The sequence below is a fragment of the Podarcis melisellensis genome (genome assembly GCF_964234715.1).
Source record: "Podarcis melisellensis genome assembly, chromosome: 10".
NCBI lineage: Eukaryota > Metazoa > Chordata > Lepidosauria > Squamata > Lacertidae > Podarcis > Podarcis melisellensis.
This window is the reverse complement of record NC_138542.1, coordinates 61,984,946-62,001,043: the sequence shown is the minus strand read 5'-3', so window position 1 is coordinate 62,001,043 and position 16,098 is coordinate 61,984,946. Positions and strand designations below refer to the sequence as shown.

At 39.4% G+C, this 16,098-nt stretch overlaps 1 protein-coding gene and 1 long non-coding RNA gene across 23 annotated transcripts in view; one reads left to right on the top strand and one right to left on the bottom strand.

Moving 5' to 3' along the window:
• LOC309378900 overlaps positions 1-16,098 on the top strand; it is a 485,967-nt gene that overhangs the window by 400,733 nt on the left and 69,136 nt on the right. The gene's annotated exons all lie outside the window — the stretch shown is intronic.
• Positions 1-16,098, bottom strand: part of PLEKHA5 (pleckstrin homology domain containing A5) — a 170,730-nt gene that overhangs the window by 101,393 nt on the left and 53,239 nt on the right. Inside the window, exon 1 of one of the 22 annotated variants that reach the window (XM_081926772.1) lies at positions 2,067-2,216. The exons of the other annotated variants lie outside the window; for them this stretch is intronic. The gene's annotated coding sequence lies outside the window, so the exon portion shown is untranslated. Of the gene's footprint in view, positions 1-2,066; positions 2,217-16,098 lie in introns of those variants that run through there. 22 annotated transcript variants of the gene reach the window in all.

Genomic DNA, 16,098 nt, shown 5'->3' with positions numbered 1-16,098 from the left:
AGTGAAACTTTGTGTGTTTATTTCTTATTGCTCAAAATGAAAAACTGTTCCTCTTAGGCATGTCCTCAGATCCATAGGCAGTATGAAACCCTAGCCTTGTGTAGCAAAGATTTCAAACACCCTATAAATACATATTTTTCCAGATTTGTGTATTCTTGCTAGCCTTGCTGAAAACCCTACTGAACAAAAATCAGCAAGCCTCTCTTCACAGAATATATCTATTCATAACATCCTTCAACCCCTGCAGAGAGAGCTCTACATTAATCAGCAAGCAGCAGCGTGTGTGTTTCATATAGGTATTCGCACTGGAGAGCATGCTGTGTACGATACAATAAAAAAAATCAAATTACTTGCAAAAGCATACATGATGAGCTTTCTAGAGTGAGCATTAGCCTCTTAAAAGGTACTCAAGCTTACCTCGTGTATTTTTACATGAAAGCATTCTGAACACTGGGCTATAAAATGTGTTAAATTTCCAAATATTAGTTATTATGCTGATGTAATTTGTAACATGTGAGTTTTCCAACATGAAACCAAGTCTAAAAATGACATCACAGGTGTGGAAACAATCCTCTAGATTTTCACATTTTCTGAGTAAGCTGAACACATAACTGTTTACAGAGGAATTACTCAAAGAAATAGAGATAGATGTGGGCTTAGTCTTAGTGACTACTGTCTTGGCAAATCTTCTGTTATTGAAATTACTTTAAACACTGTGAGCCTTCATAAAAACATGTGACCATCACAATAATAAACAATAGCACCATCTTTATAACTTGGTATGTACATGGTACCTACAGATACATTTACAGTGCCCATTTACATCATTTACTGCTTGCATGACAAGAATTTAAAATGAATTGAAAGGTGGAAACCCCGCCTTTGCCTGAAAGCAATCTGTTTTGTACCAAATCCTTCCTCTCCTTTTTAAAACCTCTACAAAGTGCCTAGCTATCATCCCCAAATAAGATACAACGTTCAACTAGTGAGCCAAAATGCTTACATGCATGCAATCTTTTTATGTATACTTGTGTATGTTCACGGATCATTTTGCATCAGGCAACAGGTACCTGCGCTTAAAATTACAAGGTAACCATTCTTAAATCAGTTTATAAATCAATGTTTTATTTTATTTAAACACTTAAATCAGTGTTTAAAAAGAATTTTATTTTCAACAGTATCTATTTGATCAGTAGGCACAAACTACATGGTTCACCTTTAGCATTTTTATGTTTAAGTTAAACAGACAAGTCACTTCTGCAAAATGCAATGCAGAATATAGAATCTTGAACAGCTGAGGGAATAATATGGCTATGAAAAATAATTAGACATGTTTAACAAAATGCTTGTCAAATAAATTATACTCATTTCAAAAGGTTACTCAAATCATTCAGTACAAATAGATGCAACATTACCTACCATTAATTTTACTTCATGTAAGTATATCCACACATACCTCCCACTGCACACAAACAATTTCTTAAAGTTTACTAAAATAAATTGCCTTCTGTTTCATATAGTGCATAATATCAAGATTAAACAAATATATTAAAGTATAACAGAACTGTTTTTGCTAGGAACTATACAAACAATGAATGCTATACGATTCACTCTGTAATTGTTTTGAAAACATTGATCATCATGCCTTCGAAGAGCCTCAACAGGCAAAGAAACAGATTTAAACTACAACCAATACAGAACATGAATAAATTTACACATCTGAAAGATATTACTAGGACAATTAAGCATGTGCAGCCCATAGAAGGGAAAATAAGTCTCATGTCAGTTTTTCATTCCTGCTATAGAATGGTCCCACTTCCTTGAAATCTTTTTTGTAAAGGGCATGCTACTTTACTTCACTCCACTGGTAATGGTCACACACAACAATTAAATGATATTCTTGCTACTGCCAATATAGAAGCTCAGTTTAGATGACAATAATAATCTGTTGTTATTCAACTGCGTAAAGAAATAAAGAGTATTTCTGGGGCTAGACTTGGAAGCAAAATAAAGCTATATTCCTGTGTTAGACACAAGGGAGAGGAAAACAGCCCATATTAACTTACCTAGAACAGCTTGTTGTTGAAATTGTGCTCTTGCTAAATTCAGGCTTATCTCCAACTTAAGTCTTCAGTTCTACTAATAAATCATGTACTCGCAAACATAACAGTGACAAAAGGACATGCTGTGCTCTTTTCCTTCTCACTTCGATGACTGTTTCACTGACGGAGCTCTGAGAGGCTGCAATCTCAGAGTAAATATTCAATATGAGCATGCTCTGTATCCACTTTGAAAAAACAGTCTGATGCTAGGCATCTCTGTGTGTGATGGCCTACTTTCAAAGCAACACAGGGCTGTAAATCAAATCTTTAAAAAAATCACTAACTGCAATAAGCAAATCAGAACCACCATGAAGTATTGATTTTCTCCTCTCTCATGACCTCTCTATCCCCTTAGAATTAATTGGACCACGTGTGCAAGAGGCTGTTTGCAACACTTGGCTGTAACATATACCCAGACTTCAATACTATTCTTTGATAGATGAGAATAACACTTAACTGGATCACCATTTGACCCTCAAATCTTAGCAGAATATTCTTTCAACTGTAAATTTTGCACCCGAAGGTTCATGTTAGTATTCGTAAATCTAATCCACTTTAGTCTGGTACTATCTAGCATCCTTAGTTTGTTCTGTACACTGGTCTGTACCCCAGAATAATATTATGTTTCACAATATAATTAGAAAAGACCACACTCTAACACTGCACTTTGGAATTGTACTATTCATCACAGCTTAATTGACTTACAGATAGCTGGCAGGCCATGGAAAAACAGCAAACCAACTAAGATTTTTATTTAAGTTGTTTCAACATTGCACTTAAGTACTGCAATGGCTACTTAAGTTGTTTCTGTTTAAATCCAGTGAAACCAGATTTCACTGTTTTACTATCATTTCAAATAAAAATTAAATCCAATATAAAGCAGACTCATTCCTCATCAAATCAGATAGGCAGTTCTCACTCACCTTTTCTGAACTATTCCCACTAGGTCTGGGAAATGGACTTTGACTGTACTTTATTAGCTGTCTAAGCTTCTCCAGTCAGTGAGTGAGATTCAATGCAACTTTAGCACAAGAAGTTTAAGAGATGGTGTTGTGTAAGTGGTAGCACACAAGCTTAATAAGAGTATTTTGCAATGGTTCTTAATACTCTAATAGCAGCAGTAGTTGCACTAGAGATTGTTCAACATCTTTGCAAGCGCAATATACCCTCTGGATTTGACAGTTGCACTACACTAAAACCAAGGTTCCTGCCAGCAGAATTACTGCTGAAATGAATGAACTGCCACAACTGAATATCACCTATTGCTAACAGTTGGTATATCATCTGAAACTGAACATTCCAATTATCGATCTACTTTTGTTGTTGAAACTAGGAGAAGCTTCAAAAGAGCCAAATTAGCAAGAGAAGAACAAAGGTAACATTATGGTATTTACAAATTAAGGATGTGATAATGGGAAATACAAAGAATAAAAGTGCAAAGAATATGACATAAAACTTGATTAATCTAAGTAGTCAGAAATTTGATTCTTGTAAACTCTTTTCTCAAATATGTACCGTATAACATCTTATTAGAGAAGACAAAAGATAATAAAGATGCTGCTTCACTATAATGAGAAAGGGGGGAAATATTTGCAAAAGAACATACCTATAAAAAAATACGGCTGCTGGTTAGGTGCAATAATATATTTCACAAAATAATAATTTTAACATCCTTGTTAAATAAAGAGATGTGAGGTTGCACACCTTCCAGTTCACTTACGTAAGTTTCACCTGTCTTCATCCATATTCTGGGCTACTACATGCATACTTTGCATGCTCCCCTCCCAACTCTCACAGTGAGTTGCCAGGAGGAGCAGCTGCCATTGAATCTTGGAGGGCAAAAGAACACCAGCCCACAGACAGCATCCATAGCATTGCTATGGAGACTGAGCACAAACTTCATCTCCCTCCTTCACCCCCTGCCAGAGTGATGGAGGAATGCAAGAAAACAGGGAGCTAAATCTATTCCAATCCACGAAAAAGAACATAGCACAGCTAGATCCTGATTTTCTTTCCATCCTTCTCCTAAGAGAGATTGTTTTGATGAGGGGCGGGAGTGAGAAAAGAAGCAGCAGAAGCATATCTCTCCAAATGGAACCCTACAATACAATGCTCTATTCTCAATGGACCATTTCTCCCATTCCTGCTTTGAAGATGGAGAAGGTACCTGCAGGAACAGTCCTCATCAGTTGCCGTTTCCTGCTCCCACCTTAGAACAGGAGTGGAGTCTAGAGCTGCTGTCATACAGAGCACCAAATCTTGGGGATGAGGAAGAGTGGAGTGCTCCTGGCAACCATGAGGTTCTGGTTGGCAATCAAGGTCAGACAAAATTTGTGTAACTTCACTTAGAAATATGTGGTACTCTGTGTTAATGAGTAAGCTACCAACAGCAGTTGAGATATGCATATAAATGTCTCTCTCTATATTACATATGGGTGGACAGATGGGTGGGCAAACATGTACAGACTTCAATGAATTCCAAGAAACCCTTGGTTCTTGGATTCAAAGTAGCTATAGAAAAAAAACAAACCATTCCCTCTTGTCAATCTTTAATAAAAATGTATTTAACTTCTTCATAAGAATATAGGCATAGCATTACATGCAAACAAGGGATCCTAGTTTCAAACAAATCATGGTTATTTGCAAAACAAACCACCTTCAAACAAATTAGCTTGTTTAGCAACTAACCACTGCTTGTTTTAATCAGGACTCCTGGTTCACAAGTGACACTAAAGTGAGATTATTCACAATGATGTAAACTTGGCAGAAACTCAGTTCAACATTTCACTTGAGATTGCTGAGACTTGTCTACATAGAGCTAAACAATGGTTTAGTATTACATGGGAACCAGTCCAGTGCTCATTAAAGACTTTCTTTCTTATTCTAGAGTCTAGACCAAAAGAGTTAAAGAAATCTCTGATAGTAGTTTCCCCTCTTCTTCCAGTATTTCCTTTACTCATGATACAATCTCTTGAATAGAAATGTTTGTTTCTACCTGTATTGTTTTAAGCAGAGGAACAAGCCACACTTTTAAAAAGTAGCAGTTTTGAAAAAGATATAAACATTAAGGTAATTTAAATAATCTAGGCATCAACAAAATGCTTACTACCCAATGAGGGAATTTCCCAAAGTCATCCCTTATAAACTTGTACAAAATGATAGATGGGATTTTTATTGCACCATCTTCTTCAAAACATCAAGCTATCAATCAGTGTGCAGTATAGTAAAATGCATCTTGAACAAACCAATTCAAGGACTCAGATAACCACAACTAGAGTGGTGCAGAAACATTTATAGTAACACAGAGAAATGTAAGATCGTATCCCAATGAGGCCTGTATTTTATTTTTCTTATATCAACATACACAAAACATAGAACTAAGCAAGCAGAAGTTATTTTGAACAAACATCCTAATTAGCTATCAATCTGGAAAAGGAAAATCATGCCTGGGGTCGCTAATATTGACTTAATTTAGTAGCACAAATAAGCACAAATTTGATTGCTAAGTCTTTTTGTAAAGAATGAACTACCAAAATCAATTTGTTCTTAATAGTTTCATTCTAGGTGTCTAGCAAATTTGCCACAAAGAAAACAATTAAGTTTACAACAATTCAATTTTCAATATTTTAGCATTAATCTCCAGTGGAGTATCTTTCAATCAAGAAGTACCACAATAAAACTTTATTACGAGCTTTAATGAGGTGTGGGTAACACTTGCTCAGTACAAATTTAGAAGGTAGAAGAGCAAATATTTTGGATGCTTGAGGTGGTGGTGTTTTTTTTTTTTATTCTAACAAGATCTGCCCTGTTTTCTAGGTAAGTGCATGCAATAATGCTTTTATCAGCAGCTCTCACACATTTCTTTTGATCAGTGTATGAAGCATTTGAAGAGCAAAGATATTCTAACCTTAATATCAATGTGTCAAAATAAAACTAAATCATCTTACATAAATACAGAAGTATTTTTTAAACAGGCAAAAAAGAAAAAAATGTATAGGCATAGTCTTTGGTTATATTTGCGAGCAGAACCACAAAACTTTTTTGTGGTTATCAGTTGTTCAAGTGACAGGTGTCAAAATACTGAATCATAGAAATGTAGAGCTGGAAGGGACTCTGAGGGTCATCTAGTCCAACGTCCTGCAATGAAATAATCTCAACACATAGTTCCTTCATCCAAATTGACGCGGCCAGTCAGTCCCTTCTCCCTCCTGGTAGAAAAGCCTGCAGGAGCCGCGCGCTCCTTAAAGGGTGTAAGGCTCCTGTGGGCTTTTGTGGGAGGTGGGGAAATTGCCATAGCCACGCACAGCCTCTCCGGCTGGGAAAGGCTGCACGCGGCTAAAGAAACCAAGACAGCTGGCTGTCTTGGCTTCCTCTTTAGCCTTGGCACAAGCCACGACAGCCAGCGGAGAGGCTGCGCACGGCTATTGCACAAGCCAAGACAGCCAGCGTAATGGATCCTGCTGGCTGTCTTGGCTTCTTTGCTCTTTGGGGCTGGGGGGGGGGGGGACCCGGGTTTCCCCCAGCAGCCCCGAGAAGCTCTGAGCTGTTCTTTGGGGCGGGGGGGGGGGGAATATTTTTTTTTCTTGATTTCCCTCTCTAAAAACTAGGTGCGCCTTATGGAGCGAAAAATACGGTATATTTGTGATGATGACCCTAAACCAAGTTCCAAACCTAGATTTCCAAAACCCAATTTTAAAAACAATGATTTGGAGGTTGGCATATACCACAGTGTGCCTGATACTGGTTTGAAACTATGGTTAGTAAAAACCAGAAACAAGGGAGCCTACCAGGCTCTAGGATGTTCTTACATGGGCTCTGGGAGCCTCTCACGAGATATCAAAGGCTCATCTGAATTCCTACAAGATCTCGTGAAAGCCTTGCAGAGCCCAGTAAGCAAGTCTGAGAGCTTAAAAGCTCATTCTGTACCAGGAAAATCCTGAACAAAAAGAGCTTTTGAGCTCTTCATTTCCTATGCGTTTAATTTGTGTGACTTCCTCCAGCTGGCCTTCAAAGTTGAAGTTGAAATCGCACTTGTTAAACAAGTGTAAGTTGTAAGTTACAAAAGGCACACTCCTAGCTTGAGAATATTGTCAGTCAACAGGAGCACTTGCACAGTATAGTGCCACATATTAGAAAAGAAACAAAACCTGTGTATATGGTTTCTACAGAATAAGAAGTACTTCCATTCATTACAAGTAATGGGCCAAATGTAAACTGTTATCTCGTTTTACTATTTGCTCATCTACTATTATTTAAACAAAGTTCTCTCCCTTTCTTATTTAACAGCAACAGCAAAGTTGACCTGGATCTGGGAATTTTTTAAAGATGAAATCCAATACCCATGTCTAATTTCAGGTTTCAATTATCAGACAAAAATTATAGTCCAATTCTCTCAGCTGCGTTACTGCATCTTAAAAAGCCTATTAGTAACACAAAAGACTGCATTTACCTGACTTTCACACAAGTTGTTGGCAAGAAAGTTCTATGTAAACTAATCTTACATAAAACATGCAAATATATTATGACCTAATTATGACTGGGAAATTATTCATATTTTATCAAGGAGCAGTAATCACCGCAACTACTCTTTGATCACAGTGCAATATTGTCAGGTATTTCACAAAATTAAGTACTCAAGTGGCACCATCTACTCACCAAGGGGAGGCATCTGCTTTATGAATGCAGGACATCAGCAATCAGGCACACATCCTGACCTCCTCTTAATGCCATACCAAACTTCACACAAAAGAGACACAGTCAAACAGGTTGGCTCTGTTCATGCAAGAGGGCTTTATAATTCTTGGGGACGGGAGGGAACACAGCACATTAATTTTGATTGCCTAATGCAACCCAACAAATTTAAATGGCTCAAACACTGCTTATCTCCCATTCTGGCAGCTTCCTGTTCACAACCATGTAAATTTTCATTTTGCTTTTGGCTGTGGACAATTGCCTAGTTAATATAAATGTTTTAAGGCATTATAGTTTCTTTATAGTCCTCATGGGTTCCTATCTGGGCATTCCTGAATAACTGGGCTATTTCAATGAAAGTATTACTCAATGAAAGTATTACTTAAAATATTAAATTAAAACATTAAACAAGCATATATGCTACTCCCACAAATTGTGTAGCATTTTACAAAACACTGACAAGTATTTAGCCATTTCTGAACTGTCCTGTAGCCAGCTGAACAGAGAACATTAGCTTTCTAAAACATTTATTGGAATCTACAACACTTTGATTTTAACCATTTGGAACTGCATGAAATTATGTTCTCGAATGTATAAAATTTTGCCAGCTCTATTGCAACATACAGTAATGTTATAGAACTCTGTTGTAATATACAGTAATGTTACAGAAACATAGCCATTTCTTTGTGCCAGATCCAAGAATAATTAGAGCACATATATGGGGGTTTTTTTTAAAAAAGGGAATCTTTAATGAGTTAATGATGTCTCTTGAAAAAGGTGCTCTAAATCCACCACACACTATGGGAATCCACTGTGCATTCGACTGCAACTTTAGATTTGATTAACATAATCTACTATAGCTGCCCTCTTGTGTTTTAAAGTGAATCAAGCACATAATGGTGCATTAGTCAGGAAATACAGTGGTACCTCAGGTTAAGTATGGTACTTAATTCGTTCCGGAGGTCCGTTCTTAACCTGAAACTGTTCTTAACCTGAAGCACCACTGTAGCTAATGGGGCCTCCTGCTGCTGCTGCATCGCCGGAGCCCGATTTCTGTTCTTATCCTGAAGCAAAGTTCTGAACCTGAAGCACTATTTCTGGGTTAGCGGAGTCTGTAACCTGAAGCGTATGTAACCCAAGGTTACATACTGTATTGCAACGTATTTTATGTTTTGCTTTTCTACACCTATGCTTAAGAAAAATGCAGTTTTAACATCTAATATTTTAGATGGCAAACTTCTCCCTGCAAGGCTGCAATTTGTACACCTTTACATGAGGTGAGAAGAGTGAGATTGCAAAAAGAGGCATGAGGATGAATGGAGTGCATTCATACCTTTTCAAGATACAACTGGAGTGAATGGACTTAAGCCTGTACCCAGTTATTTAGACTTATGCAGGTTCAATTACATCAAACGATAACAGAGGTTACTTAGGACCTTGCAAAATAAAATTATATATTTCTAAACTATAAACCTCTTGCAAAATACCTGAACTAAGAAGTATCTGCAGCCACTATCATGTCCACTGAACTCAGTATGGCTTTCTACTAAGTAGACACTGTTATTTCCTAGATGCAAATCAGCAGCACCAGATGACCCTGCTCGGCTAGGCACTGGGTACATTTCACCCTGCATCTTGCAAAACCGGGCTGCTGCTGCTGCCGACAGGCCCTGCGCCTCTTGGCAACATCCAAAGGCTCTGATCCACTAGGCACTCAGGGTGGATTGCACCCTGTGCCTCACAGAGTCAGGCCCAGGCTGCCACCGGGCCCAGCACTAGCGATGGCAACAGGCAGTTCTGGCTCGCCCAGCCCTACCCATTGCCACCCCACCACACACTTACCTGACCTGGGGGTTCTGGATCAGGGGCTCTACTGGTCAAAACGGGAGCCTCACCCATCTCCCTCTCCCACTGGAAACAAACCAGGACTGCTCCAAGTACAGTGGTACCTCAGTTTACGAACTTAATCCGTTCTGGAAGTCCGTTCTTAAACCGAAATCGTTCTTAAACCGAGGCACACTTTCCCTAATGAGGCCTCCAGTCACCGGTGCCCTTCCACCATTCGGATTCCTTTCTTAGACCGAGGTAAAGTTCACAAACAGGGACACTACTTCCAGTTTTGCGGAGTTCTTATACTGAATAGTTTGTTACCAGGGCTGTTCTTAAACCGAGGTACCACTGTGAAGTGTTTCAAAAGAGAGATGGGATGTCAGTTCACAGTAGAATTATGTATATTTGATACTCACTCGTAGCCACTAGACTACACCAACTTTTTGTTAGAACTTCTAGCTGCTTGTCAAATACAAAGATTCTTATACAGTGGTACCTCGGATTACGAACAGCCTAGTTAATGAACTTTTTGGATTACGAACACTTCAAACCCGGGAATGAGTGTTCCGTCTTGTGATTTTTGGGGGGATGCGGATGAACTCCGTTCGGGGGGGGGGGGTGTTACTTCCGTTTTGAGTGCCACACTTCCAAAGATGGAGAGAGAGAGAGAGAGAGAGAGACGCACGCAGAAGAGATGCCAGCTGCCGTGCACCAAAGCGCACTTTGGAGAGACCCCCTTCAGGACTTGGAAAGGGACACGTGGCGGCGAGGGTGATTATCTGGGGGAGGTGGACGTCACTAGAGACAGGAGGGTGCAGGGAGGGTAGTTTGTGGTGGTGAGCCCAATCTGGGTTGAGTTTCCTTTTGCTTTGCCTCCCTGAGGAGTGGAGATTATCGGTGCACTTTCAGCCTCCTTCTCCCCTGATGTACCAATGCAAACCCAAGTTGCAAAAACTAGCACTAGGCCCTGGTGGGCTGCCCCCTTACCTTGGCCAAGCGGATAGCCAATCAGGAGTTTTAAAAAATGATTTCCCGCCTTCACTGCTCACTTCCCTCTGTGGCCCCCTAGCCTTGTGCTGTGCCACTCCCATTTATGTGATTTTCACCTGTGCCGCCCATGGAATATCCAGGGGGCCCCCAGAGGGATATAAGACCCTCAGTTGGGAAACGCTGCTATAAATGGCCATATAGTACTTTCTATTAAAACTTTTAATAACAAGTTTTTAATCTGGATGCATTGTACTCACACATATATAAAGCCCTGGTACAGCAAGAATATTACTTGCTACACAAGCCAGAAACAATTATAAAAATGAAACAGCATTTATTTATATTCCCTAAGAAACAGTTGTTCCAAATTAGCTGTACCTGCCATTCACTACCAAGCAAATATTCGAGTTTAAGACAGCAGAGACAATTCCAGATCTATCCCTGAAACATGCAATCTGTGTATACAATCTACAAAGCAGAGCTGTATGCAGACGTTTAAAGGAAAGTCTGGCTTTAAAATGATTTCCTGTATTGGAGCCTCCTGTATAAACTTCAAACTCATGGGGCAGTTTTGTTTAGTATGCGGAGAAGTAAAACAATCGTTCTGATTCTACTCAAGATGCAATCAGGGAAGCCAATTCTGTTTTTTGAAACCTTCTAAACACAGATCATAGAAATGTAAAGAAGGTGGTGCCCTCAGCTGGCCAAAAAGATTTCTGCAGTTTCATAGTGCTAATTTTTCTAACTACAACCTCAACATTAGCATACCTTTTAGAGATATGCTCAAAGTTAATTAATCAGTTATAGAAATAATTAAAACATCACTTCAAGAAAGAGAAAGCACACTTTATGCAATGCTGCCCTTATTCAAATTGCTTGTCACACAACCGTGGAGAATACTAAACCAATGATGGTCACCAGGTGGTGGTAAACTCAAGATTTTAAAATGATACTGCTCCGACATTTTACAGTATTATAAAATACATTTTACTATATTTAAATCCAACAGCTGCACTGAATTAAAAAATAAGCTGTGTCACCAGTAAATTGTTTTATAATATTTCAGAATAAGGAAAGGAGTTTAGAAGTTCAGAAATTATACATTTCATGCTTAAAGAGCTTGTAAAGCATCAGAAAGCATTAGAAAATTACCTGCAATGCTACAATATTCATTCTCTCAGAAGAAGCCTAAAGTAGATTATCCTCAATGATGTGCTGATTTCACTAAAAGAATACAAAATTGAGTTCTAATCAGGGACACTACCCATGGCAGCTGCAGACTACACCCACTGTTTGGGGGCACATCCCAGAAAAACCAACTGGGACAGGCAAACATGTTAATCAGCAAAGTGTGTTCTCAAACCATGTGTAGAACAGTCTAGATCTCAGATAGAGCCTCCCAGTCACAAACTTGTAAACTAAGCAACACTGATTACTTCAATATGACTAGATATATGACTTCTTTCAGAAATCTTAGGACCTTCCTCAACTAAGTTTTTTTCTGGAAACATGCTACTAAACAATATTAAAATGAGAGTTGCTAATGATATCTAGTTTTGAAAATTAAGATTGCAATTACCTGAAATATCTGTTGAGGGTGCCATTTTTTCAAGCCAAACAGGACTGCTCCCTTTTGCTACCCTCAACCAGCCATATGTGCCAAGTCCTTTATTACCAAACAGAAAATTTCTCCAACTGGCTCTCTCTTGCTTTTAGCCATTATGCTACAATACACATCTGCCTTCATATCACTCTTTAGATGAATAGCCCTAGGTTGCTAGTGTTTGGATTCAGAAAGTGACTCATTCTGCAGAATGATGGGGGGGGGCTCTGATTCCCTGCTGTGTCTGCAAAAGAATCTGAGAATGTGTCTGCCCTTGATTATTGTATTCTGACCTACAACTTCAGATAGAGGGAGAAGTTTAAAACTCAGAACACACCGTAATTTAAAACTAGAATTCAGCAGCTCACCTCTTTGGGGCCCAAGAAGCAGATTCTCAAAATAAATCTCTGTTACTTTAAGCTATTAACATGTTATCATCTCCAGACAATATACCATAGTTGTCTTAGAACCCATTGGCATACTAATCAATTAACAGCCACAAGATATTAACAACAAAGACATTTGCTTGCTCTGTCTTACAAAATGCTGATACTCTGTAGTAAGTGAAGATCTAAATCAAAGCAGGAAGTTTTTACTGGAGGGTTGGCTATTATATGATACTTTAAATGTTCTTGTACAAGTCAAGGTTGTTTCTCATGCAATGCTTTGCACTCAGTTCAACTCTGCATGACAGCTTCAGGGTTGTTTTCCTTGTGATGTAGACTTCATTGTTCTACAAAGAAAATGTATGCATTTAAATTATCCCAACATAGGATAGCAGAGACATATGGTTAAGTATCAGGGATATCTGTATTCATAAAGGTAGTGATCATCCTTATTTTGACCATATAAATAAGCTCTTGTCCTCAAGTCTCCAAAATGGTAAAAATGGGAGTAACTACAAGGCTGAACAGGTGGGTTGCCATTAAGACCAATAAAGGTTACAAAACTTCTTTAAAAAAATAAAATAAAACAAGCTATTAAAATGCCAGTTTTATACACTGAATAAAGATGAGGAACATTCCAGAAAAATAAAAGACCAAGCATGGTAATTGTTCATGTTGGCATTGCTGCTCCTGGCATCAATGCTCATTAAATACATTTCAATGACATAATTCAACTACATTAGGAGCTGAAATATCTCCCATTTACAATTTTAGAAGGCAACATACATAACTTGAGATTGTGAAAGGAACAAAATGTTGTGAAATACTGTAAATTAGTACTAAAAGATATTACGGTGACAGATCATTTCAAATGCAGATTTAACATTGCCAGTAGTAAACAATTCAATGTTGCAACATAGTCAGGACTGTGGAGTGCAGAATGTAGAATTTGACACAACAGATGGTATCAGAATCCCAGGATTATTATTATTATTATTTACCTGCATGGTTGCAATAGACAGTAGAACTATCTAGTTGTCAGGGGACTGCCATTGGAACAGGGGAGGGAGGCAGGGGGATACAGAGAGCCTCTGAAGCTTCTGAGGAGCAGCTCCTCATCCAGCGGTGGGGAGTGGAGAAGAGAGGGAAGAGGGCAGCCAAGCGAAGGGAGGGCTCGAAGATGCACACCTGCCGTTTCCGTCACCCAGCTGGCGCAGAGGGGTGAAACATAAGGAGGGGAGGCGGAGATTTGGAGTGTCTAAGTTCTTATGTTGGGGAAAAAACTGGAAGGGGCCTCTCCCGGAATCTGCAAGTGACTAAGACGGACATGAACTTTGTGGTTATGCACTGTAAATAGTTTGTACCAATAAAACCTGTAAAAGACAGGTCGGAGTCCTGCCTGGTTACTCACAAGCAACCACCACCAGCACCTGACACTAGTCTTCCATCCTGTTTTCACAATAGCCAACCAAATGCCTGTGGGAATTCCACAAGCAAAAAGTGAAGCCAAGAGCACTCTCCCCTCCTGTGATTTCCAGCAAGCATTGCTACCTCCAACTGTGGAGGAAGAGCATAGCCACTATTGCTAGTAGCAATTGATACCCCTCTTCTCCATGAACTTGTCTAATCCTACTTTAAAGTCACCTAGGCTGCAGGCCATCACTGCCTCCTGTGGGAGGAAGTTGCATAGTTTAATTATGTGCTGCATGAAGTACTTTCTTTTATCTGTCCTGAAAAAGTGGGGAGTGTCTCTTTTAAGTTCGAACAATGGCAAGCTGTTCATTCAGCCTTAAACTTTTAATAATTTGCCACACACCTAACTGCTAATATATATTAGATAAACTAGGCAGTATCAAAATTCTTAGCATGTTCATTTTAGCTTCATTTAGTAAACAACCCTAACTTTGATTGTTCAAGGGCAGGGGTAGAAACCTCTGGCCCAAACTTGTCCTGCCAAGGGGTCAAATTGGGACTGTGACGCTGTTTTCATCAAATCACACCCACTAACTGCATGTGATGTCAGGTGTGGGGGAGATAGAGGTGTGGCTGCCAATGCACAATTGGGGGCCTTAAAGTTCCCTCCCAACCGTGCATTGGGCAAAGGAAAGCTTGCTTGAAGTTGTGTAGTTCATTAGCTGATTTGTGGTAAAATCAAAGCCTGCTGAATTGGCTGAACAAAACAGTTTCCTGCAAAGAACCTGCTCATGCAGGCGATGCTGCCAGGCACTTGATAACCTCCTGCACAAAGCACTCTGTAAACTCTGCATAGTGATCAGCTGATGAGCCCCCCACTCCACCCTAAGGCATCAGAATTAATATTTTTATGCAGACTATCCTATGCAAATTATGCTAATTTAGAAAGGAAATTTTTCTTGAAAACCCGTATCACTGGTCACCACTTGAAATAATAAATATTTACAATAAAGTATTGTATTATTAACCTAAAAGTTCCTCATTCATATATACTTAAGAAAATATAACAAAAAAGCATCTGTACATAATCACTGTTATACATTGCTTGTATCTCTGGGACCACAAGATTTATCAGTCTAAAAGTAAAAAAATAGTTGGAAGAGTAACTCGTTAGAGGCTTCTAAAGTAGGGTTACTAGACATCCCTGTTTCCCAGGGACAGTCCCCGGATTTGCGAATAAGTCCCCGGACAAATTCCATCCCCAGTATGTCCCCAGATTTCATCTAATGTTCCTAGGAAATGCAACAGCGGCAGTCTCAGCAGCCTGGAGCAGTTGGCTCTGGCTGGCTTCAGGAGCTGCTCAGAAGTCCCTATAGGGTGGTGGTGCAGAGGCTCTAAGATGCAGCTTCCGGGCTGCCTCCACCTTCCCTGACCCCAACAACACGCTGCCTATCAGAGCTTGCATGCAAGCAGGAGAGGGCAGGAATCTCTCAGTTAGGCAACGGGAAGCCTGCCTTCCCAGATGAGGGATCCCTGCCCCCTCCTGCTTGCACGCAAGTAGGAGTTGGGATGGGGCTGCTCCAAAAGGCAGTGTAAAGCCTCCCTTCCCTCTGCCGGCGTCATCACTGCAGCATCAACGTCCCAAACGTGATTTATTTATTTATTTAATGTCTCCGGATTCAGTGAAAAAAATCCGGTAATTCTAAGGTCAACCTTGCTTAACTACTTTCACCAGATAACAAGGGATATGTGCCCTGCTTGAAATTCAGTAATGAGAGGATACTGTATATATATTTTAAAACTACACAGCTGACGTTACAATGAGAAACAGAAGCTGCCTTCAACATGCATTTTTAAGCTCCTTTTGCAATGTTTAGAATATTTCATGAACATCAAAGTCATCACTGCTGATACAAGGTCACCAGTTCACCATAAATGAACCCATCTAAAGTCTGTTCCACCTGCATAAATTTACAGTGCCACAACATAAATGAGAAGATGATTCAAATTTGAGTAGCATTACATGTATCCAGCCTGAAGGAGTTCCAATCAATCTGTTCCTAACTGGGTGAGTCCCGCTGGT